The sequence below is a fragment of the Nyctereutes procyonoides genome, unplaced genomic scaffold (assembly GCF_905146905.1).
Source record: "Nyctereutes procyonoides isolate TBG_1078 unplaced genomic scaffold, NYPRO_anot_genome, whole genome shotgun sequence".
NCBI classification, from domain to species: Eukaryota; Metazoa; Chordata; class Mammalia; order Carnivora; family Canidae; genus Nyctereutes; species Nyctereutes procyonoides.
The window spans coordinates 2,843,426-2,870,518 of NW_026575153.1; the positions used below are offsets into that span (position 1 = coordinate 2,843,426).

General features: G+C 40.1%; 1 protein-coding gene across 1 annotated transcript in view; it reads right to left on the reverse strand.

Moving 5' to 3' along the window:
- The window catches only part of BMPR1B (bone morphogenetic protein receptor type 1B), a 396,528-nt gene extending 371,325 nt beyond the window's left edge, over positions 1-25,203 (reverse strand). Inside the window, exon 1 of the mRNA XM_055313276.1 lies at positions 25,107-25,203. The gene's annotated coding sequence lies outside the window, so the exon portion shown is untranslated. The remainder of the gene's footprint in view (positions 1-25,106) is intronic.
- Positions 25,204-27,093: the final 1,890 nt, after the last annotated feature.

Below are 27,093 nucleotides of genomic sequence, written 5' to 3' on the forward strand. Positions count from 1 at the left end.
CATTGGGCTCCCTGCTCAGGGGAGAGTCTGCTTCTCCCTCTGCTGATGCCCCCTCACTTGTGCTCGATCGCTCTCTCTCTGAATAAATAAGTAATAATAATAATAATAATAATAATAATAATAATAATAATATAAAATAAAATTTAGACAAAACAGAAAATTCCTGAAAAAAAAAAACTATAAATTCGAAAAACTGACTCAAAGTGAAATAGAAGACCTGAAAACTCCTACTACAAATATAACCAGTAGTTTAAAACTAATCTCACAGGTTCAGATGATTCATACAGTTCTATAAAACTTTGAAGAAACATAAGCTTCTAATCTTATGCAAGTATCTTTGTTCAGACTAGTATAACAAAGTACCATAGACTGGGGGGCTTAATAACAACAGAAATTTATCTCTCACAGTGCTGGAGGCTGGAAGTCCAGCACTCTCAAGTTCTGGTTAAAAGTCCTCTTTCAGGCGATAAACTATCAACCTCATTATAGTCTCACATGGCAGAGAGAGAGGAAGTAATAAGCTCTCTTATGAGGTTTCTAAGGGCACTAATCCCATTCACAAGGGCTCTTCCCTCACATCCTCATCTAACCCTAATCACCTCCCAAAGGCCTCACTCTACTAATACCATCACACCACGGGGTGTGGAATTTCAGGGGGATAGATTTAGTCCATACCAATAAGATCAAGAACAGAGAAATAAGTTACATTATCCATCTCAATTAGGCTAGTATACCTTTGATACCTAAATTTTTCATGGACAATAGAAAATTAAAAAAATAAAAACTAATAAAATCTTTTTTAAAAACCGGGCTGGGGGGGGGGGGGGAGGCAGCCCAGGTGGCTCAGTAGTTTAGCGTCGCCTTCAGCCCAGGGAGTGATCCTAGAGACCCAGGATCCAGTCCCATGTCAGGCTCCCTGCATGGAGCCTACTTCTCCCTCTGCCTGTGTCTCTGCCTCTCTCTCTCTCTCTCTCTGTATCTCTCATGAATAAATAAAATCTTGGGATCCCTGGGTGGCTCAGCAGTTTGGCACCTGCCTTCGGCCCAGGGGGTGATCCTAGAGTCACGGGATTGGGTTCCACGTTGGGCTCCCTACACGGAGCCTGCTTCTCCCTCTGCCTGTGTCTCTGCCTCACTTGCGCGCGCGCGCTCTCCCTCTCTCTCTGTCTCATGAATAAATAAGGTATTTAAGTAAATAAATAAAATCTTTAAAAATAATATAAATAAACAAACAAACAAACCTGATGTCACAATAATCCACCTCCATAACAGTAGCATAAGGAGCTCTGCAGACCTACTCCCCCGTCAAACAATTATAACCAGTGAAAATTACTTTAAAATTTTTAAATTTTAAAAACCATTTAAAGTCTCCAGAAGTTGTCAAAAGGGAATAATGCAAATCAGGAAACATTTATTCAAGAAAACATAGTAAAGGGACACCTGGGTGGCTCAGTGGTTGAGCATTTGCCTTCAGATCAGGGAGTGATCCCAGGATCTGGGACCGAGTCCCACATCAGGCTCCTCCCAGGTAGCCTGCTTCTCCCTCTGCCTATGTGTCTGCCTCTCTGTATGTCTCTCATGAATAAATAAAATATTTTAAAAAATAAAAGAAAACATAGTAAGTTTTGGTAAGAACACTGAGAATCTATGTCACCTGAGCCACAATTTACCTCCTCTGTCCCCACCCCCAGCTCATTGCAAGGAAAGCTCCTCTCCATATGGATGTGGTCAAGAAAATAGGGGAAAATTTCCCCTTCCCATGGTGAAAGTAGGTAAGAACTTTGTGCTTCCTTCCTCCACCAGCCCTCACTCACAGGGTGAGGGCTCTATACTAAGCATGGCAAGCAAAGAATGTTGGGGCTCTGAAGGCCCTCACCCCAACTCACTCACAGTGCAAAGGTTCCATACCAGGAGAGACAAGATGAGAAGAATAGGAGTTATCACCTAAACCCATTACCGTGCTTACAAAATAGTGATGCCACACCAAGAAAAGTGAGCCACTGTCCCCTCCTGTACTCCAGATCACTAGCTCAGAGACTTTGTCCAGGGGGAGGAGTCCAGAAGAACAGGGCTTCAAAACTCTTACCAGACTAACTTTAGCTAAAACCACAGAGTGTATGGAAGTTCAAGCCTAAGGACCCTTTAAAACAAAAGAGATTTTGGTGCTAAGCAATTGAAAGGAGGCTGGTAGCTCCATGAGATATATAAGTCAAGCTGTTGGCCAACTAGTTTACCAAAGAGAACCAGAGAGAGAGCTAAAAGCCCTCCTAGAATCAGAACAAACCTCAAACACTGTCCTCAAAAACTACCCCTAAAAAGCTAAAAAGTAGTATGAAATTTATTACACCAAGCTGTGAAGAAATTTATGCTCAGAGCACTATTACAAACAACAGAATTATCAATCAATCAAATAATTAGTAGAGCCTAACAGCTAGGTGTAATAACAGATGCAAACAAATTAATCTAAGAAAGAAGCAGTAAAGAAAGACCTGCCAAACCCACTGTAATCCCAGGATGGCAGGGATGATGCTTAAGGCTGCACCTTCTGAGGATAGATAGCAGAGACTTCACATTACAGGGGGAAATCATTAAAATTGTCAAGTCACTAGAAAAATAATCAAAGGACAACAAAAACAAATGCCAAGGGAAGACAGGAACCTGATTTTGAAGTTGCTACAATATATTACCAAAAATGTCCAGTTATTAAAAAAAAACATAGGACATACAAAGAAACAGGAAAGTGACCCATACATAGGGGAAAAAAGTAGGCACCAGAAACTGTAAGAGGGTCCAGATGTCAGATTTAACAAATAATAATTTAACAAATAAAACTTTCAAAATAGCCATTATAAATATACTCAAAAGACTAACAGAAATCACACTTAAAGAAGGACAGCATGAGAACGGTGTCTTATCAAACAGGGATGAATAAATGTACTCATAAAGTGAAAGTACTTTTTTAGTGGAAGTCCTGAAGATAAGTAATTATTACAGAAAACTTAATAGAGGAGCTTAACAGACTTGAACTGGCAAAGAAAGAGTAAGCAAACTAAAAGATCAGCAAGGTTTACACAACCTGAAAAACAAGTTTAAAATGAAAAATAAGTAGAGCTTTAGAGAAATATGGGACACTATTTAGCCACTACTGAGTCCACGTATAACAGGACTTCCAAAAAGAGAGGAAAGAGAAGGGGAATTAAAAAAAAAAAAAAAAAAAAGCTGACTGAAAATTTACCAAATTTGATGAAAAACACTTAAACTAATTAAAAACAATAATCAAAAGACTCATATTCCAAGTGAAATACACATAAGGAAGTCTACACCCAGATACATCATAGTAAAAATAATTAAAGACAAAGACTATTTTGAAAGCAGATAAATAAGAATGACCCAGCATACACAAGAAAACTGCAGTAAGATTAACTTCTCATTAAAAACAATGGAGGCCAAAAGTCACTGGAATGATAACAGTCATGTGTTCTTAAAAAAATGTAAACCATGAACCTTATAACCTTCAAAACTATCTTTCAAATACGAAGGTGCAAACTCTAATAAGAAAACATAGGTGTAAAACACTTATGATGATGGATAAAGCAGTAGTCTCTTACTAGGACACCAAAAAGTACAAACAACAAAAGAAAAAAATTGTTAAATTGGACATCATCAAAAGTAAAAGACTTCTGCACCCAAGGATACCATCAAGAAAGTGAAAATAACAATATGAATATATATGTATATATATTTATATATATATATACACACTATATACACTGTGTGTGTATATATTCATGTATATACACTATACACACACACACACACATATATATACACTTCTATATGTATACATAACAGAACTGATATAAATGGATAACCACTCTGGAATGTGTAATAGTTTAAACACATGAAAATAAAATTTTACTGGACTCACACCTCACAAACAAAATTCAAATGAAGATGAATTAAGGATGGAAAAGAATATCATTATGACCTTGGGGAGGGCAAAGGTGATTTAAATAAAAGACTAAAAAAAAATAGAAACCATACAGGAAAAAACTCATTATGCTGACCACATTAAAACTGAAAACTGTCATTAAAAGCTACCATACAAAGATAAAACAAATTACAAGTCAGAAGATGTATGCAATTCATTTAATTGATTAAAGTATTAGTATTCACAATACACAGTAACAACAAAATCAGTACAAACCACTAAGAAAAGCGTAAGCCACGTTAACAGATAATCAGCAAAAACCATCAACAGGCAAGTCACAGGGCTGGCAGTTGGGGGGAAGGAGGGAACAAACGGACAAAAAAATGCATGAAAATATGCTCATCATTATCAATTAACAAAATATAAATTATGATCCCAATGAGATACTGTGTTAAACAAGGATATTAATAAACATTTAATAAATTAACAGTATCAAGCATTGATTAGGAGGTGGCACAATAGGAAATAGCACAAGCTCCTGGTGGGAGTATCACCTACTTTGGAAAACAATATGACACAACCTCATAAATTTGAAATGCACCTTTTCTGTGACCAAGCAATTACCAAGTACCTTGTAGCTGTGTACCAAGAGACAACACAAGAAACTCATAACATAATTCCTTATAATAGCAAAAATCTAGAAACAACCATTCAGAAGTAAATGAGAAACTAAACTGTGGTCTACTCATGAACAGAAAAATACAACATAATAAAAATAAGTGAAATGCAGCTTCAGACAACAAGGATATATCTTAGAAACTTAAATTTGAGAGAGGAAAAGTAAAAACATAGGATGCTAATTATAGAATATCATTATAAAGTTCAAAAATACATTGTTCAAAAATACAAGTGCATATGGTAAAATTATTTTTTGACAAACAAATGAATAATAAAGACAAAGTGCAAGTTAGTGTATACTCAGATGGAAAGGAAAGGAACAAAATGTCATTGAGGAGAACATTCCATTCTTGTCATAATTTCAAGGAGGCTAAAAAGATATTGATACTACTCTCCCTCAAAAGCTGACTAGTAGATGTAAAAGCATTCAGTCATGTTCCTTAAAATGTACATAAATGTTTATGCTCGTTAATATAGAAGAAATGTTTCATTTAAAAACAAACATTTTTTTAAAGCAAGAAAAGAGCAGGATTCAGACAACTTAGTTTCCACAGCTCCACTGTAATATGTAACATGAAAGTATTTCCACAAAGCACAAGACAACCTCAAATTTTATTTTGTATGTCAAATAAGAATTTGGATTAGATTTTTTTCCTGAGGTAACCACTGCCTTTGACTTTGTGTGTGAACTAATAGCTTTTTCCTTAAAGTCATTCCTATAGTTACAAATTAGCACTCAAACATAATTACAAAAATAAGTGGAATTAATTTGGATTTAATAAATTTTTTGAACTTATGTATCCAAAGTAATGGTCAGTATCAATACATAGTAAAAACCTGTGTTTTTTTTTTTTTTTTTTAAATAAAAACAACCTGGGCAGCCCGGGTGGCTCAGTGGTTTAGCGGCGCCTACAGCCCAGGGCGCGATCCTGGAGACCCAGGATTGAGTCCCACGTCGGGCTCCCTGCATGGAGCCTGCTTCTCCCTCTGCCTATGTCTCTGCCTCTCTCTCTCTCTCTCTCTCTCTCTCTCTCTCTCTCTCTCTCTCTCCTCTCTGTGTATTCTCATGAATAAATAAATAAATAAAATCTTTTAAAAAATAAAATAAAATAAATAAAATAAAAACAACTTGTTTGCACATATCCAAAACTACTTTACTGTTTGGGTCTTTCACATTTTGTTTTGACTTTTTCTTTTCTTTCCTTTTTTTTTTTTTTTAAAGATTTCATTTATTTATTTATTTGAGACAGAGAGCAAAATCGGTGAAGAAGGTCAGAGAGGGAGAGAAAGAAGCAGACTCTCCACTGAGCAGGGAGCCTGATGTAGGACTTCATCCCAGGACTCCAATATCATGACCCAAGCTGGAGGCAGACACTTAACCAACTGAGTCACACAGGTGACCCTTAACTTTTTCTGAGACTTGTGGAGATTTCAGAGATATAATTAAAATATTCATCAACAACATATCTAGAAGTATGAGCAAAATAAATATCCTGATGGTAAGATTATAAATTAGAATAGCTTCACTGGAAAGCAATTTGGTATTACATATAAAATAAAAGCATTCATATATTCAAATATCTATTCATAAAGATGTGCATTGTAGCATTCTTTATGATGAAAAATTAGAAGTAAATAAATGAATATTTTCTAGTCATTAAAATATTTGGGAGAATATTTAAAAACATGAGAAAATATCCATAGCATAATTGCAAGCAAAAATAAAGTTAAGATGTAATCTCAGTTTTTTTAAATCTAAAAACCTATGAGAAAGATCAAAGAAAATATATTAAGATGGTAAAAACTGAACTCCAAATAGTACAGGTTCCTTTTTGACCTCTTCCTATATTTTACAAAGTTTCTGTCAAACATGCATTGATATAATAATCAGTTCTTGCAGAACCAAGACATAGCAATATAGTAAATGAATGAATTCTGAACTTTGGGATATCACAAGCTTTGTTTCCTTCCATTTTAGTGAACATGGTTTGATAGAAAATTAAATTCTGATGTTCTTTCTTTAAATAACATTAAATGTTGTCTGAGTGAAATATGATTTCAAGATTTCTTTCCAGAACTGAGGGTAAAACATATATACAATTAGCTGAAATATGTGTCTGCTGAAGAATTTCCTCACTGAAGCAAAGAAAGAAAAAATGAAAATGAGGGCACTTCATACTTACTAGTTAAGTGAGCAAAATGATACCAAAATTCAGCTAGAACGAGCTCTCACTTCATAAAGAACAAAAGCAAGAGAGGGAGGGAGGGAGCACAAAGGTCCTATATCAAGAAAGCTATGTTAAATGCTTCTAATGCATCACCATAGAAATTTGCTTTTAACAAAAAACAAAGAGGACTCCTGTTTTATTGTTCTTCGATAAAATACTTCCAAACACTTTCCTGCTTTTCTTTAGTATAGATATTAAAAAGACTATGAATGTGATTTTTAAAATAACCTTAACATCTCAAAAAAATGTTTATAGAGGGAATAGTGAGAAGACAGAAACAAAAGTTTCAAAAAGGAAACATGCAGACTTTCAGAGAAAAAGGCTATTAATTTCTAACTGTAGTAATAATATTTGAAACAGATGTCTATCTACTTTCAAATCCAAACTGGATCATGGTTTACACAGTTTAATAAAACTTTAATTAAGGTTCTGGATCAGTGTAAACTGATCATGTCATGCAACTAAACACTTGCTTAATATTAACATCTCTTCAAGGTCCACTAATGCTAAACTTAACCAGACTTTTCATAATTCATCCAAGGGAAAATATCAAATTAATAAAAACATAGAATTTATCCTCTTATTTCATTACGTAAACTTTTTTTTAGAAGCAAGCATTTGAAATAGAAATGGAAGAATCCCAAATTGAATAAAAAAGGAAGGAAATAACTTTGTTTCTAAAAGCTTTTTGTTTCTAACTAGACACTTATATTTTAATATGAATATCTGTGACCTAAAAAATTTTGCATTTGGAAACACTCCTTAAGAAAGCTTTCTCTTAAATACTGATCAATTAACTTTGTAAATTTTCTTCATTCTATTTTGGTGGAAAAATCTCATATAAATAAAAATCTCATAAAGTAAGCTTGAGTGCCAATGCCACTTAAAAGGCCCCTAAAATATAGGAGAAGAATGAACACTTACTGAACAATTATTGTATGCCAGGTACAGCTCCAGGTACTTCATTTACTTCCCACAACATCCTTATTTAGTAGGTACCCCTACTATCCCCATTTTACAGAAGAGGACATTGAGTGAGAGAACTAGGATACAAACCCAGAGATCTACCACCAAAATTCAGCATAGAACATCTACACTAGCTTCAATCAAAATAGAGAATTTTTTTTTCCTATTTCATGTCCCAGAATGTATTTTTAAAACAAATACAACATGGGATCCCTGGGTGGCACGGTGTAGCGTCTGCCTTTGGCCCAGGGCGCGATCCTGGAGACCCGGGATTGAATCCCACGTCAGGCTCCCGGTGCATGGAGCCTGCTTCTCCCTCTGCCTATGTCTCTGCCTCTCTCTCTGTGTGACCATCATAAATAAATAAAAATTTAAAAAAAAAAACAAATACAACAAATGACATTGTTTTAATCCTAAGGTTTTCACATATTCCCAATGTGGTATTTTCCACAATCACAAAGAAATAAAGATTAGAGTCATCAAAAATAGAGAAATCAATTGACACTAACCATGAGACTTTGGGGTGTTATATTCCATATTATGAAATATGAGGGGAAAAGAGGAACAGAACAGTTTTTGGCAGTCAGTACAGTAAAAATGGGGAGGATGCTCATCACATTAACAATTCAGGGAATTAGTGATTACCAACAGATACAGTGCAGGGTGCAAATGAATGGAAGAGGGTGCAAGCAGAGAGATGGAAAAAAATGAGTCCAGCTGAATGGGATTAATAGAATTATTTTCTAAAATTAACTATGAGTTAGGTTTCAAAAGTAAAGGAAAGCGCAAAAATAACATCAGTATGAGAAATTGATAGATGAAGTGATCCATGTTGGGCATAAAGGTAATCAGATATTTTTCAATCCAACTTCTAAAAAAAAAAAAAGAGTCCATATAGTCCATATAAAGGGGATTTGCCTTCCTCTGTTGCATATTCATTCTCATTTCTGATTCCAAAATTTTAGTATCAGGAACCCTAATTCATTTACTATGGAAAACAGCATTTTCAGCATTTCTTAAGAATTTCAGTTTTTTCCTTGTTTCCCTTCTCATAAGAACAAATACTTCATGTAAAACAATCAACTCTATGGTTTTCAGTGGAAGCTTCCTGCTTTATATTAACAAATGCTCCAGGATGAATTTTTAGAGTCTCTGATTATTTGTTCTCTCAAATTTATTTTACAACTGAATAAGTGTAATACACTTGTTTGTATAGATTCTTACAATACATGCTGGCATAGTATAGGGAAAGGTTACACAGAAGCATGCTGGGATTAAAAATTTGCTATGGATAATCGAGAAAATATCACTGAAACCTTGACATATATAAAAATAATAAAGTTGACTGCTGATGAAAATATAGTTCTTAAAGGGAAAGTACTAACCAACTTGAAAACAGTATAATATCAAGTTGCCTGAATGTTCTAAAGGAATCTGAACATTAAATCAATCCTAAAACAGCCTGAAAAAAGAATATTTTGGGAACAGAATGGGCAATAACTTCTCATAGAATCAGCATAAACTGTAAATCTCAATGTAGCTCAGTTTCAACATTTACATTAAAAATCATTTTAAAAGACAATACTTAGGACAGGTAGTCACAGAAACAAAGATAACCAATAAAGCACAGGAATCATCTCATTGATTAGTGAAAAGTTGCAGTTCCAAAAACTAACTTCTATTGCTAGCAGGCTCTGCATATTTTATCTGTAGTAAGACTAGCCCTTACAATCCAATACAGCCAAGCAAGAAACTGAATCCAACCTTTTTTTTTTTTTTAAAGATTTTATTTATTTATTCATGAGAGACACACAGAGCGAGAGAGAGAGAGGCAGAAACACAGGCAGAGGGAGAAGCAGGCTCCATGCAGAGAACCCGATGTGGGGGACTCGATCCTGGGACTCCAGGATCATGCCCTGGGCCAAAGGCAGGTGCTTAGCCACTGAGCCACCCAGGCATCCCATAGAAAATATTAAAAAAAAAAAAAAAAGCAGTATAGTAGTGATTGCAGCAGTATTACCGCCTAGTTGTCAAAATTATTTGCAACTCCAAGGAAAGGATTTATAGAAGCATGTAAAATGGTGCACAGTATAAATATATGATTTTTAAATATCAACCAGTCTCTCATGGAAAGAACTATAAAATCTCAAAGGTGATAATGTTTGAAAGGGACTTAATTTGTGAACATTCTCTTTTTTCCCTGCAATTCCAAAAACCCCCTGAGAAGGAAAAAAAAAAAAGACAAACATACAAGTTATGGTATCTTATCTAAAGAGAATAATGCCATACTACAATTATTAACTATGATAAGATTTGCCCATTTGGGTTATAGAATCACAGCATTTCAGAGCCAGAGACCTTCCAGAGCTTGACCGATCTTTTATTTAAGTGATCAGTCTTAGGTTCCAAAACTAATTATGGCCTTTCCTGCCTCCCAATCGTGTGCTCTTTTCAACATACTACTTGCTTTCCTCCCCTGAAAGAGAGAACAGATGTAAAATGCTAAAATGAGAACAATAAATGCACTGAAACATATTAGTCTATCTCATCCATTACTGTGATGAGAAATTGAGAAACAAGAATTATTTGACCTGAGAAATGAGAACACAAAGAAGACTGGAATTATATGAGATTATGAAAGTTAAAGGAAAAAATAATCAACTAGTCCTTCCTTATTATATGGTTTCATAATAAAATTATAAAGGGTCATTCAATGATTTAAATGGCAGGTAAAATTAAAACAAATAAAAGGAAATACCCTTGACATGCATAACAAGCCTCCAGAAATACACAAGGTCACAGAACAGAGGTCGCGTCGTTAAACCCAGTAACATGATTTTAAAATAATCTGAGTCATTAGTGAAGCAAATATCTGATTATTTATGTTCAACATAAATATAATTTTCCATAATGGGAAAATTGTATTTTGGAATATAAGGAGTCACTAAGGAAGCTTTCTATTTGTTACAAATTATACTATAGCTTAGTATGGTTTTGTAATATTTATACTCCAAACTCCTTTGAAAAATCAAATGGTGATCACTGGACTAGAAAAATGGGTTGATTTAAGACATATTGGGTATTTGTAATATTAAAATTTTTAAATTTACTGTTTTCCTTATAATGCCTAAATCGATTTTAGATTTTGCTCTCCTCATAGCACTTTGGCTTCACATAAAATACATGTTTAATCTGGTTATTTTGGACACTAAAGATGCCTCAGGGCAGCCCGGGTGGCTCAGTGGTTTAGCACGTGCCTTTGGCCCAGGGCGTGATCCTGGAGACCCGGGAGGAATCCCACATTGGGCTCTCTGCATGGAGCCTGCTTCTCCCCTGCCTGTGTCTGCCTCTCTCTGTCTCTCATGAGTAGATAAATAAAATCTTTAAAAAAAAACAAAAAAAAAAACTGCCTCAGCTAAACTCCATGGCCATAGCCAAAATAACCCACTGGATTTTTGCTTGCAAAACATACTGTATTGTGCTTCAAACAAAGAAAGTTTTATAATTCTTTCTAGAAAAGATGTGCATGAAGATATAAAGCAAAGTGACTGGCTGACAGATAACATCCACTTAGGCAGGTTGCTAACCAGTGTGGAGAACCACCAGCCTGGAGAACCACTGCAGGAATTTTGTTTCACTCTACCACACGCTGACAAATCAAAATAGGGAAGAGAAAATATAGGTGGTATCTCTTTACAGATGATGATCTAGAGTCCATTTCAATATTTTAAGAAAGGATTTACACAAGTTTCGGTATCAAACTCTCCTTGAAGGTTTTTATTGTGTTTTTAGTATATACCTTCTGGTCCCTCCCAACAACTGAACTTTTGCCAAACCCCACAGTCCAGTTTACTATTAGGTATACATTATGGTGCCTCCTTCAAAATAAGGTTTTAAATTTAACTACATCATTTCAGATAAATTGATCATTTTTAAATGATTTTTCATCATTTGTACCTCTATATCCTTAGCAAATTATTTGAGGTATTGGATTTCCCAAATTCACTAAAATATGTCATTACATTTAACCCATGTTGAATACCCTCTATCCATTTCCTTTGCCCTCCCTCCCCACCCCTCACCCCCCCACACACAGGAACATGTGGATCAAATCAATGTTACTAAAGAGGTAGTAACTTTGCTCTGAAAGGGTCAGTTCTCTCTGTATAGAAATGTTCCATATGGAAGGGGGGAAAGATATCATACCATTTAGGATTCGAAATGTTTTTCAATATTTTGTCTTTATCAATCTCTGAAGACATGATCAATAACCCAAGTCTCTATCTTGAAAACTCTGTAACAGTCAACCTTTCTGTATGCTCGCACAGCACCTTCCACATGTAATCACTGTCTCATACAGTGTTATGCATAGGTTTCTTCCTTCCCTCAGGAGTTTCACTCAGGCCACCAGAGCTGAGTGCCAGTCATTTTGTATTATCAGTAATTAATACAACGTCTGGTTTTAACAAGCCTTCAACATTGAAGCAAGGATTTAGAATCAGACAGTCGTAGGTGTGATACAGAGTAGTCTAGATTAAGTCCTCCCACCTGCTGAACTTTTTACTGTGCCTTAAATTCCTTCACCTGCTAAATGGAGATGATAATCACTACTATCTCTGGAACAGAAGAAATAAACACAGTAACCTCTTTTTTTGCTTGCTTACATATAATTGCATTTCAACCACCCACATTAATACTAAGTTTCACCTCTTTTATCTTATCCACTGTCTTCAAATTGTGAGGTTTACATATGCTAAAGCACTGAAGAATTTAGCAAACAATGGGGGGTGGCACTAGCTTTGAATTTTTTCAGGACTAATCAAGTCTCGGCAAATTAAAAGATGGGTGGAGCCTCAAGGGAAAAACCAGTGTATATAATCCATCTATTTTTTTAAAGCCCCTTGATGAGGTACTACCACAAAAGGTATTAAAAAGAAAAGTGTCACCAGAGGATTACATGAACTTCTGCTGGGGAAATGAAGACAGTGAAAAAAAAAAAAATGGCACTGCTTTGGCAGGAAAACTATAAATAGGGAAGGTGCTGGACATGGTCTTATTTAACATCTTTATAAGTGATGTAGAAGAGGAAATGTAGATTAAATTTTCCAGGTCTGCAAAAGATCCTTTTTCCAGTACGTGAAATGCCAAGTCAATGGGATAACCCATAAGATGTCCAAAATTTTATGAGTTACTAGGGGAAAAACATCAAATAAGAGTCAAAGTGGAAAACTATAGGGGTATGCATGTAGAGAAGGAAGTAACAGATTGTACTTCTCAGGTAATGGGCCTTAGATATCATAGAAAGGAGCTTAAAAGTCACTACATTAATGTGTTCCCACATCCCAACAAACCTAACAATGGCACCAACATTTCTCATAACAAAAAACACAGTTTTCATCCTATTTAAAACCACAGTTCACCTTTACTTGAAATACTACATGCAGTTCCAGTCTAAAACAGCCTACTGCTCCAAAAATATCTGTTGCTGCGTGAAGAAATTACAACTCTAATTTCACCAGAAAAAGAAAAACCATATTCAGAAGCTAAGGAAAATCCAAGCAAATAAAAATCGATGATCAAGTTGACCACAGGAGAGTCCTGTTAAGAAAAACAAGAAAGATGAACATCCTGTCAGCCTAAAAAGGTGAAGTCCACAAGGAAACATTACAGATGTCAAGACTCATGGGCTCCATACAATGACGGGAAATATCAACAAGGCCAAAACAGAGCTAAAGAACTGCTGCTATACATCAAGAAGAATTCACAATCTGGTTGGGAAATAAAATATAAATCCAAGAAGTTAAACTAAAAAATTCTAATTCGTTTCAAAAAAAGAGCAGTTTATAGAGAAAAAGTAAGGTATTTCGAGAATAGAAGACTGACTCTTAAACCTGAAAGCACAGAACACCAACCCCAGCCTTCCCTAAACACATCCCCTGATGGCATTGCCTAAAGAAAAAATAATAGACTGAATCACCTTGGCACTTAAGCGTCTCATCAGCTTTTCATTGTGTCTTTCCCATATGCAGTCTATTTGTGCTCTGCATTTATTTTTTGATAGTGTAGCATCTGTAATTTTAAACATCCTTTCCCCTTAGAGCAAGGCTTGATTCTCTTTTGACATGTACAGCATCAAGTTCATTCATATTGCATAAATATTTAATAATTCCATTTGAAATAAAGACGCTATTCACAAACTACAGTTATAAAATATTATTGTTAAATTGCATTACACCTTCCAGGTTTAAGAGAGATGAGCCGAAAAAGGAAGTTACAACCTCATGGTAACTCAAGTTGCATACTAGAAGAGTTACAGGAAAAAGATATAATATATAATAATAGCTTTCAAACCACAATTATAAATACATGAAATTTCAAATAAAATAGGAGCTACAAAGTACTCAGAGAAAATCTATAAAATGCAATTATTGAGTTTTGAATACCAAAGAGACTGTATAAAGCAATAAAAATTGCCTAGATCCAAGTAATATCTACAAAATATTTTATATATGTCCATGCCATTTTAAAAATATTTTTAAAGATTTATTTATTTATTTGAAAGAGAGTGAGTGAGCACAAGTGGGGAGAGGGAAAAAAGCAGACTCCCCACTGAGCTGACTTGGGGGCTCTATCCCAGGACCCCAAGATCACAACTTCAGCCAAAGTGAGATGCTTAACTGACTGAGCCACCCAGGCGCCTAGGCCATTTTTAGTTTTAGCTATAAGAATGCATTGCTTAATTGTTTAAAACAAGGACATTTCATAAAAATATTCAGTGGAATTATAGTTAAGTGATTTCATAACAAAAGAAAAATTTATCTTGCTGTTATTATCAGTCTATGATATTATTAAAGTATTTTTTGAGATTATGTCTACAGAATATCAAATCATCATTTCAATTATCTTAACTTAGTCAAAACTCCAATCAATCAAAAGATATAAAGCTAGTAAGAACCTTAGAAATACTCTACAAGTTCAGAATCCTAGAAATGACAATGTTTTAACCCCTCTGGTCCAGAAAAAGTATCCAAAAGAAATGATGTTTTCAAATCAAGTGCAAAAGTGACAGAAAAAATGAAAGGGAGAGAGAAAGACAAAAGCGTGGAGAGTAAAAAGAACACAAATGAGCATTCATGTATTCCCAAAACAGCTGCAATTCTAACATCCAGATTGTGGCAGACAGAGCGAAGTTTTTTTAAAAGCTAAATATGTTTTGGGTATCTTTAAACTGAAGTAACAAGAAATATGAATATCTTTAGACATGAAGTAACAAGAAATAAAGGCATCAAGTTATAGTTCTTGTACCAAAGCATATAAAATATGTTCCCATGCTATTGATCACGAGAATAGATTTTACAACTAAAAAACTTGAAAACTTGAATTTTTCTAAGCAGTTTTCAATTTCTTCATAGCTTTCAAAAACAACAGTTTACAAAGTAAGAGAATATAGAAAATGTAGTGCACAAAATCTTTGATATGACAGAAATGTAGGTTTCAAGGCAATATAAGTATATTTTTAAAGATTTATTTATTCATGAGAGACACAGAGAAGAGAGGCAGAGACACAGAGAAGCCCGATGTGGGACTCAACCTCAGGACCCCAGCCAAAGGGAGACACTCAACCACTGAGCCACCCAGGCAACCCAAGATGACATATTTTTTTTAAGAAATTTTGGATCATCCGCCATTTTCACAAACAACAGCACCTGCTTTTATTGATGAAGGGGCCAAAACTTAAACTCTACAAAATGTTTTTCAGAAGTTAATTTATATATGACTTATCTTAGCCTTAACATACTCTATAGGATACTAAAATGATAAAATTTAAATAAGTTTAAGTCATGGAATTAATAATTTCTTACACCATCTGTATTTAAAGAAGTATACATTATTCCATAAATATGCATAATTATGGGGTAGGAAATGCCTAATTTGCCTACAAAAATCACAAGGGTTTGATGACTGAAGCAAGGAGTGAATCAGGTCCACTGAGAATTACTAAGAAAAACATAATCAGACATAAATGCCACAGAATACAAAGATCATTTTCCAAATTGGTTCCAGAAACAGCTCCTAGGTAAATTTCCATGAAAAGCTAATTTAATTCAATTAAACAGTGTAGCATGGTTTTCCTCTTTAAAAAAAAGAGTTTAAATATTTTCATTTGCTAAAGATATTAAAGATAAGTGTTTTAAAGAGTGATGATTTAATCTTGAGTGAGATGAGGATTCAAAATCGTTGAAAAGTTTTCTGAATGAAAAAGGACTTCTTAAGCAGATATATTTTAAGCACTACAGCATAAATCCATCACTTAGGATTAAAACTCAGAAAGAGGTGCTCAAGTCTTCACATACTATCATATAAATACAATATTATTTCCCACTCAAAATTATAAGATAAAACACTGAGGGACACTGCTTGTCCTCCGTATTAGTATATTATTAGAGCCCTACCTCCAACATGCAATGAAGGAAACAGATTTATCATTTAAAAATTACATAGCTAAACCTATTTTGGATAACTCGGGTTTCCCTGGATAACATTTCCTAGTAATCTCAGGATTATATAACTTCACTCACAGTCACTCAGGATGAGTAAGTAATGCCTCCAGAGCAGCCTGGTCATGAATTCTTCTGCGTCCATCTGGCTGCTGGCTACAACACTGGAATGACTCATAAAAATGAAGCAACCTGAGGTCACCTACTCCAGGTCTTTTAAAAAGGCTTGCCAACTGCTTACCAGGTGGTTCCAATTTCCGAATGAGAGAGAAACTCATTCTAGATACACTATTTTATTTTCATATTGTCTCTGGCCACAGAATTTGGGGAGGAAGAAAGGAAGCTCTTTTGAAATGTAGATTACCACTCATCTGAAAGCCAGAAATCACTACACTTCTTGGATTAAGAATATTAAGTAAATAAAGTCTAGTGAAAACAAGAAAGGCAAGACAAAAAAAATCTTATATTATGCTCCCAATTTTGTAAAAGAAAGAAAAGACCCGAAATAGTGGCCATTGATAACCGCTATTTCTGGGTAGTAGAAGAGTGAGTGATTTTTATTTTGTTACAGTTTCCTGTATTCCCCAAGTTCACATCCATGAATACACATTCTTTACTACTAGAAAAAAATAAGAGTAAGTAGCTTTCTAGAAAATATTGTACACCATAAACTTTGAGCTCAATAAGCCCCAGAGGGGCTGGCAAAAAGTCTTTCTCTGGATAAGAAAAATACTCATTTTACTTTTAAAAAGAAAAAAAGGGAAGAGAAAAACCCCAAGAACTCAGTTCCTTCTCTAGAATAGGTGTGACACCTAGAGGGAAAAATTCTGACAACAAGATTGGTCCCTTTCTTTCAGAAGACAATGGACTGGAAAAATGTTTCATCAATTATTTATATCAATTTTTCCCAAAGTATGTTCTGAGGAATGCTAGTTCATACAGCTAATAAGCGACAGAGCCAAGATTCAAAACCAGTCAACCTCCAGAGTCCCCACAGTTAACCAGTTGGCTTTGCTGATGCCCATGGGATCCTTTTTGGGTTACGCACCTGACATTCACTAACAAAACACTGTTAGGCCTAAAAACCTCTATAAAATAATCGTTAACCAAAAGAAGTTTAATTTTTTCCTCTCTGTTGTCATTTAGTTTTATCAGATATAATTCCAAAGTGTTTTGATGAAATAAAAATCCACACGACTTAAGTCATTTCTATACTCTCAACTTCCAAGAGACTCATAATTTCCAAAGTTTATTTATATGGTAGCATTACTGGCCATGTTCATTTTCTTCATGCCTATCTAACTTTTTAAAAATCCTAATAAATATAATAGTGATCATTAACGATCAGGTTATATACATTAAATGTTCTAGTTTTAAGATGAAAAGACTGGGACACCTGGGTGGCTCAGTGGTTGAGCGTCTGCCTTTGGCTCAGGTCATGATTCCTGGGTCCTGGGATCGAGTCCCACATCAGGCTCCCCACAGGAAGCCTGCTTCTCCCTCTGCCTATGTCTGCCTGTCTCTTTGTGTCTCTCATGAATAAATAGATAACATCTTTAAAAAAACAAAATGAATAGACTGATATAAAATGGTGTTGTATGGTTAAGTGAAAAATGCAAATAACAATCTATATGACCTTACTTTCATTTAAAAATACAGGGGGATCCTTGAGTGGCTCAGCGGTTTGGCACCTGCCTTCAACCCAGGGAGTGATCCTAGAGTCCCAGAACTGAGTCCTGCATCAGGCTCCCTGCATGGAGCCTGCTTCTCCCTCTGCCTGTGTCTCTGCCTCTCTCTCTCTCTCTCTCTCTCTCTCTCTGTTTCTATCTCTCATGAATAAATAAAATCTTAAAAAAAGAGGTTTTAAAAATACATAAAGATACATAAGAAAATTCTTAAAGGGCACATATATGTATATTAAAATATTACTTTTAGGTAATGGCATAAGGCAACTGTAGGCTTACCTGCAATTTCTACTTCTCCTACCAAGATTTATTATTTGTGTCATTAGGAAAAGCTTTGAAAATTCCCACATAAAGAGCCTGGATAACAGATGCAGGTCAACAAAAGCCACTTAGAAACACCCTTTTCAGGTGCTTGTGATCTCAAGCAAATGAGAATCTTTCCTATTACTCTCTCCCACTATGCCCTATTTATCCTAATCACCAACTTGACTTGTAAATATTGTTTAGTTTTTTATTTCCTGCCCCCTCCAATCTTCATCCCAAATAAGGATAAACATCTGCCCTTGGGTAGCCACAATGCCTTGCACAGTGCCTGGCCCCAAATACTGACACTGTAAATATACACTGCATTAATGAATGAATAAAAGAGTGAATTAAACAATCAAATTACATATATAGGAGGTATACAGAAGACAGTCAATTTAAGCGTTTAAACCAATAAATCTGTTGACAGAATTATTTATATAACATCTTAGGTTTTCTATGCCACCACTGCAAGAATAGAAGCATAAAAGTTGGGGTGAGAAGCAGAAGTCCAACAGTGTAAGGATGGCCAAGGCTTTCAGAAGCTGAATCAACAGAAAATGAGACCTTAACTGTTACAACTTCTGATAAGTTGAAGACGATTCATTTAGAAGCAAACAATTTAATAAGGTATAGACAGGAGTGTAAAAGAACCTCAAAGGGTAGTGCAGTAAATCAGAGTAGTAAAAGCAAAGGGGCTTTTCCAGAGATTACTGGAAGGACAGAACGATGGAAGGAAGCCTACCTAATGAGAAGCTGTGCCTTTCAGCGCAGGGCCACAGGCAGCCCAAGTTGATCTAACAGGGATCAAAGCCAAGAGAATTAATACCCTCTTCCCCACCCTCCCCTTAATCTCCTGCTGGGGCTCCCCAATGACCTAAGCCATCTGGAAACCAAAGCAGTTCACCCAGGTATTGTCTGGGAGAGCCTAAGGTAGAAGGGCTGAGAGTGGATCTGGAGGGGCAAACAGAACACTTGTGACATAGAAGGCAATGGGAATCATGCAGGAGATTTTAACAAAATGAAGTTAGACAGGAAGAAAAGACGCCCAGATACAGAAGGGACTCCTGACTAATTGAAAAGGAGTAAAACAGTGAAAAGAACTGCTAGATAGGTTAAAAGCAAGGTGATGCCAAGTTGTCTGCAACACCACTTGAGTAGAACACTACATTCAGTAAAAGAGGAAGGATTTGGGGATAATTCCCCAGTATGTGCACTATTCTGGCTCAATGTTTATTGGACCACAGAATAGTAGCTTATTACCAGAAGAACTGAGAATTTACTATCTTTTATAGATGGTAGTAAAATATATTCGTTAGAGAAAACTCACTGATTTCTAACAAGATATTAATTTAGACAAAGGCACCATCATTACAGACTTCCTTGGAATCATTTTAGAGTCATAAATCAACAAATTAACTAGTGACAGATGTGTCTGTACTTGTTTAAATCCATGTCTCTATAACTGCTATAAAAATGACTAAAATGTTTATCTCAAGACAGCCAGGCAAGAAAGGTTCTGAAGAGATAGACGGGATTGTATCTTTCTCCCTTTAGCCAATAAAGAAACAGAGCCTTCAATAAAAATAATTTCCAAAAAAAAAATAATTTCCAAACTTGCTACTATCTTCTAAACCTGAAGGCACATGTAGTCACATACTTGCTGCAAGACAAGAGAAATAAAGTCAGCTGAATCAAAACTATAGGTCCTCTACGCAGCTGCATGCAACAGCATTCCACAAATATTTACGAAAGCCTGCTATATACTCGCTCTCTGCAAAGGATTGGGATACAAGGATGGGTGAGATCCACATCTAACAGGGCAGACTTCACAATGAAATTCTTAAAAAAGCATGTCATTTTCAAAGATGAAGGGTAGAGAAAAATGCCACTGAAATCTTAGTAGAGGAATTCTGACTTGCTTCCTTTCTTTTGTAACCAGAAGGCAAATTGTATATAAAATGAAGCGATGTTAGCTCAGAGCATCAAGCATCCCTGGGTAGTCCAAAGATCACCCTGAACCCTAAAGAACCTTGCCACGGCACTTCGGCACTTCTCAGGATACGTTGCAGCTCCTGAGTGGAGAGGCTTGTAGCCCAGGAGGTATTTGGAGGAGGTAAGAAGGTGGCATCGGAGAACTGAAGTACTGAGGTCTGTAATGTAAAAGTAAAAGCAACTACTGAGCCAGTGGATTGCTGCAATGTAGATTAATGCGGAGCAGGGCGGGTAATGATTCAACTCAGGGACTCTTATTTAGTAATAAGAACAACGTCTGATCAATTTCTCTGGGTTCCACCCTTAGCCAAACCATCAGCTAGATCCTTCTCATGGTCTCCCTCATCATCTTACTTCAGACAATTTTGCTCACACTACAGACATGCTAAGTCATATTTGTTGACTTCTCTGTATAAAATCTTCCAAGGTGGTTTAATAAGATGCTCTGAATAAAATGTATACTTCATTCCATGGGCCTGGCTATCTCTCTGACCTCATTCTTACCATTTCCTCTACTTGCCTGAATCCAATCATCAGCGTGTCCCCAACTTGCTGCTGCTTTAGAAGATAGCTGTGATGTTCCCTCTGCCAGGAAGAGCTCTCAGATTGTCACTGGGCCGGCTTTCTTGATATTCAGGGACATGCTCAGAGAGACCTTCTTCAACCATCCCATTTGAAGAGTAGCCCCAGCCACTTACTGTCACGCTACCGTGTCGTATTTTCCTAATGTCAGTCTTCACTACTGGAAATGATCTTACTCATGTGCTTGTTCATAGTTGCTTTCACTCTCTAGAATGCAAATTCTAGGATAGCAAGAACCTTGTGTCTCTTATGATACAGAGTCCCTAAGGTATATAATAATGCCAAGCAGAGAGTAGGCACTCAAACATTTAAGTAAAATGAATGTAATTCATTCATCAGATCACTGGCAAGTAAAGTAGATGCTCTGAAAATCATGAAAACAGACTACTGCCCGATGTATGTTACATAATACCCTTTTTAAAAATCTTAATATAGTACAGAGGAACTTAATACTCAGAAGTAACAAAATTTCCCTCTTGCCGGCTCCCAAAACTTCATTTCTCCTCCAGACTTTGATAAGTTTTAGTTTTCTTCAATTTTAATTATTAAGAGTGAAATGTCTTTTAAAGGCATTATTTCGGGCAGCCCCGGTGGCTTAGGGTTTAGCGCCGCCTTCCGCCCAGGGCGTGATACTGGAGACCCAGGATCGAGACCCATGTCAGGCTCCCTGCATGGAGCCTGCTTCTCCCTCTGCCTGTTTCTTTCTCTCTGTTCCTAATAAATAAATTAAAAATCTTTAAAAATAAATAAATAAATGCATTATTTCTAGCCCTGTCCCCTCCTTCCTGTGAATTCTACGTGCCACTATGCATTCCAACACTGCTACTTCAATTTCTGCCAATCACCTCAAATTTAGCATATGAAAATCTGAAATTAGTTATCTCTCAGGCAAAATCAGCTTCTGCTTCTATCCTAATAACTTTCTCAACCATCCTCCAGATAGCTGGATTTAAAAGCTAGAAATTATCTTGATTATGAAGTTCAACAACTGCAAGGGAGATTGGAAAAGTGGTCTTGAAGACTTTTTTTAAACCATGTTATCCTTTTTTCAAACAAAAGCTCACAGGGAAGTCTGATATGTAAAACAGATGAATATGCAGTTGTTCTGGGAGTTAAACCAGTGGTCTCTGAAGAAAAACTTCAAAAAGCGCCCCTAATCTGGTCCAAACTTCCTTTCTTCTTTCCCTCCACACCCCCCTCTCCCGCCCCCCCCCCCCCCGGCCATTCAACACATGTACAAAAATTTATAGAGGAGAAAATTTAATCCAGAGAATTTGAGTCTTTTCAGGTAGAAATAAAAAGGCTGCCCAAGATGACACAGCCCCCCGCCAAACAACGCTTAGTGTACATGCACTTAGAAATCAGTGCTCTAAAAGACAAACATGACCTCCATGACTACGTGTAACCAATGATTACCAGTTATTGCAAAATGGGAAGTTTCAGGCATGACTTTATGGGTCAGCGTGGGAAGAAACCTTCAGAGTTTAGATAGTAATTGTTAGCTCCCCGTAATAGATTTCTCCACTTCTAGTAAAAGAAGGCAAGCAGGAGTCCAGGGGAAAGGACTGTGGCCTCATTGTCTACTGCTGAACAAGGTTTTCAAATGGTCTAGGCCTCATCCTCTCCATCTTTAATAGGGATGTGTGTGAGGAGATGCCCTCTAGGCCCCTTTCATCCCTCAGTCCGTGCTCTATTACACTACACTGTAGTATTTCCCTTGAGCTACTACACCTGCAGAGAATCAGCGGCACAAGTTACAGACAGATCATCCCTCAAGAATTTTTTGACTATCTATCCTAGAGTACTGCACTGGGCAACTGAAATGGCAGAGAAAGAAAGAAATGGGACACTATCTTACCTCAAGGAAAAAGACAGCCCAGCGGGGAAAGCCAAGCAAGTAACCAGACAGCAGAGAGGTAAACACAGAGAGAGGTGTGCACGGAAGCCGGAGAAGCAGAAACGAGGGGGCATATGAAAAGGAGGAAAGGCGTTGCCAGGTTGGAGTGAGTGACAGTGAACTTTAGATTTGGATGATAAATCTGAGCTGAATACCGGAGGGTCCTATATATGCCAAAAGAGATCACATTCTAAATTACCTTACACATTTAAATAATAAAATCAACATTTACTGTAATAAAAATATTTTATCAGGCCATCTGACACACTTTTCAAAGTTTATGAGGAAAAAATTAAGTCAATTTCCTCTTAATAAATATTATTTAATGACTGGAACATTCTGAGGGACATACATGAACACGTCATGAGTAGAGGCGGCACGTCACTCAGGGACAATTATCTAACAGAGAATTCAGACAACCCTGCCCAGGCTAAATACTGTGCAGCACCTGGCAGACAAGGTGGCAAAGCCCCTATAAATAGTGATGATTCACTAACGTGACATAAATCAGGATTTTAACTCACCAAAAGCTAACATTTTGATTTAAAATCCCAAATCAGTGCCATTAAAATTCATCAGGAGACCCTAGCACATGAGTAATGAGATCATATCAACTTCTATCTCGTGACCAAGAGGAAAAGGTGGTTTTCTAAATGGTATTTGAGATTGGACAAGTAACACACTGTATCAAGTTTTGTAGCCCCAGGCCATGTTTTGCTAAAAACAAAGGTACATTATGCATGACTAAAGAAAACAGTGAAAATCAGAGCAATTAATTTCCCAGCTATGTTTCCCATAAAAAAAAAACCATCACTACTATGATTTGCTTACAGAACACAACCTTTTTTTGCATCACACAATGATCTAAGTGTGTAATAACTTGCGTATTTCACTAAGATGTAATATCCTTCAAAACGTCCTTATAGTGAAAGTTTTCCAAAGAAATCATTGATCTCTGGAATGTCTCATGTTTTAAAATCACTGACAAATCCTTTCCTATTTTCTTTGCAGTTAAAAATAATTCTTCCTGATCACTGGAGTGTAAAGAGGCACAAGACTACAAAGACCGAATATTTTCTTAAAAACAAATGTCCCAGTTGACAAAGGACATTTCTCATAATTTTCTCAAGACGATAATTAGGCGAGTTGTCCCTAGGATCCTAAAAACATACAGTAAGAAACACAGATATTAGCCAGCATCAGTTTAGAGCAGCAAGAAATGTCCATAAATGCTCTTTCAAATTATTTTCAAATACTTTGCAGCTGACTCCTCTCATTATTGGAGGCTTTTGTGTTTGTTTCCACAATTCAGAAACCTTGCTCAGGTGGCTCTGCTTCACTGCAGATACGTCTAGGTACGGTCTCCTCCTGTGTTGGAGGCCCCTGGGCAGCTCTCTTCTTCTGCTTCCTTTCACTGGCACCTCTAGGCTGCTCCGTCACTGACCTCACCTTGGTGGAAAGGTGACTGAGAAAAGAGCAATTCCTAGGAACTCAGGGAAACCACGGAGTTCTCACTCAGTGAAGAACCAACACGAAGGACCCAGAGGCCAGCGGGACTGGGCAGGGCACCGCGGGGGGCAGCTTCCGGAGGGTCCTCTCCCGGGCCGGGCCCTCAGCGCCGCGAGGGACAGACAGAAAGACGGGGCCCGACAGACACGGCCGCGGGCCGACTGACGCACGCTGCGAGCGGGGGGCGAAGAAGGGGAGACACGGTGAGCCGCGCCGCCGCCGCCGAGAGCCTGCAAGTGAGAGTCCGCGAAAGTGGAGGAGACGGCGGGGGGAGGGGGGGGGCGGGGACGGGACGAGGACCGGGACGGGGACGGGGACGGAGACGGGGGTGGGGGTGGGGGGCGGGGAGCGGGAGACACACGCGCAGGGGCAGGTCGAGGCGAAGCCACTGGACACTAGCAGGGGCAGCGGCGCCGACGCGGGGCCAAGCGCGAGCCCCCGGGCCGCCCGCCGCGCCTCTCCCGCCGCCACGCGGAGTCCCCGGAGGCTGCCGAGGCAGGTGGCTGCGCCCGCGGGGCCCCCCCGCCCCCGCCCCCGCGCTCCCGGGCCGCCCGCCGCCCGCCGCATCCCTCGGGGCGCCGGTGCCCCCGCCGCGGCGCGCGTCCCGCCAAGCCCCGAGCACGTGTGCCGCCCGCAGCCCCTGCGCCTGCCGCCCCGCACGAGGTCTCGGCTCCGGCCGCGCGCGCCTCGCGCACAAAGCCCGGGAGCCCCCGCTCCCCGCTCCCCGCTCCCCGCTCCCCGCAGCCGCCCCGGGGCTCCGCCGCCGGCGCCGGCTCCGCTGCCTCCCGCTCGCCGAGCCCCGCGCGCCCGCCCGCCCGCCCGCCCGCGCCTTACCCGCCGCCGAGCTCCGGGCCCCGGCGTCCCGAGCGCCGCCGTCCCCGCAGCTCCGCCGGGCGCCCCGCGCAGGCCCCGCGCCGGGCCGCACCGTCCACCTCCGGCAGCCGCGGCCGCTCTGCCGCTCTGCCCCCGCCGCCGCCGCCGCGGGACTTTTTTTTTTTTTTTTCCCTCGCTCCTCCGCTGCCTCTGGATTTTTTTTTTTCACTTGCCCTCTCCAGCTCCCACTAGTGATTGGAGACTGAGAGCCAAGTACTTAGCGGAGGGATTACAGCCCGCGACGCGCTTGGAGCCGCCCCAGCTGCGCGGCCCGGGGGAGCGGACCCGGGGACGACGGGGCCGACCCGGGGGCCCGCGCTTCACGCCTCCGCGGCCCCGCACCGCCGCGCGCCCCGCACCGCCCCGCACCGCCGCGCGCCCCGCACCGCCCCGCACCGCCGCGCGCCCCGCACCGCCCCGCAGCGCCCCGCACCGCCCTGCGCCCTGCACCGCCGCGCGCCCCGCACCGCCCCGCGCGCCCCGCACCACCGCCCCGCACCGCCGCGCGCCCCGCACCGCCCCGCGCCGCCCCGCGCGCCCCGCACCACCGCCCCGCACCACGCCCCGCAGCGCCCCGCACCGCCCTGCGCCCCGCACCGCCGCGCGCCCCGCACCGCCGCGCGCCCCGCACCGCCCCGCGCGCCCCGCACCACCGCCCCGCACCGCCGCGCGCCCCGCACCGCCCCGCACCGCCCCGCGCGCCCCGCACCACCGCCCCGCACCACGCCCCGCAGCGCCCCGCACCGCCCCGCACCGCCGCGCGCCCCGCACCGCCCCGCGCGCCCCGCACCGCCGCCCCGCACCACGCCCCGCAGCGCCCCGCACCGCCCTGCGCCCCGCACCGCCGCGCGCCCCGCACCGCCCCGCGCGCCCCGCACCGCCGCCCCGCACCGCCCCGCGCCCCGCACCACCGCACGCCCCGCACCTCCCCGCACCGCCGCGCGCCCCGCACCACCGCACGCCCCGCGCCGCCCCGCGCCGCCCCGCGCCCGCACCGCACCACCGCACGCCCCGCACCGCCCCGCGCCCCGCACCGCACCACCGCACGCCCCGCGCCCCGCACCGCACCGCCGCGCGCCCCGCGCCCCGCACCGCCCCGCGCCCCGCACCGCTCCGCACCGCCCCGCGCCCCGCACCGCACCACCGTACGCCCCGCCCCGCACCGCCCCGCGCCCCGCACCACCGCGCGCCCCGCACCGCCCCGCACCGCGCCCCGCACCGCACCACCGCACGCCCCGCACCGCCCTGCGCGGTCCGCACCACCCCGCGGCCACCCCCTCGCTCGGGGCACGCGGCAAGTCTCAAGAAAAAAGAGTAGGTTAGAGGACCGAGGATTCGTGGAGTTACTGGACGTGGGGAGCCGAAAAGGGCTCCCAAGGATAATCCGGGGCCGTAGATTGGAACCTCTCAGGGCCATTGCCACTTTTGAGAAGTTGATAAAATGCTGACGCACCTCCAAAAAAAAAAAAAAAAAAAAAGAAGAAGGAGAAGAAGAAAAAGAAGAAAATACACATGCACGTCAGGTTGCGTGTCTGCTGGTCTGGGAGGGGGGTTAGAAACTCTGAAACATACAGCTGGATCTCCTAGGGAGAGGAAACCGTTCCTCTCCTCGAATGTTTTGCAACTGGTTGAATGAATGAATGAATGAACGAATGAATGAATGAATGAATTCCTTTGGAAAAAATAAAGCAAGCCTTCCGTTCATATTTGATGAAATTTTACAATTAGTAGTGTTTATTCTGGAAAAGTATGTAACCTCTTTGTGGTCTCCTTGCTAAAATTTGCAGCGTTGAAATATTTTCTAAGGAAGTAAATATAAATTAAGCTAGTCTGCAGTCTTTCAGGAGACTTGGAAAGAAGAGTTAAAACTTTTTAAAATCAGCTGTTTTGCCAACTCTATCTCCCAGGGGGTATCTTGTGACTTTTTTTTTTTTTTTTTTTTTTTTGC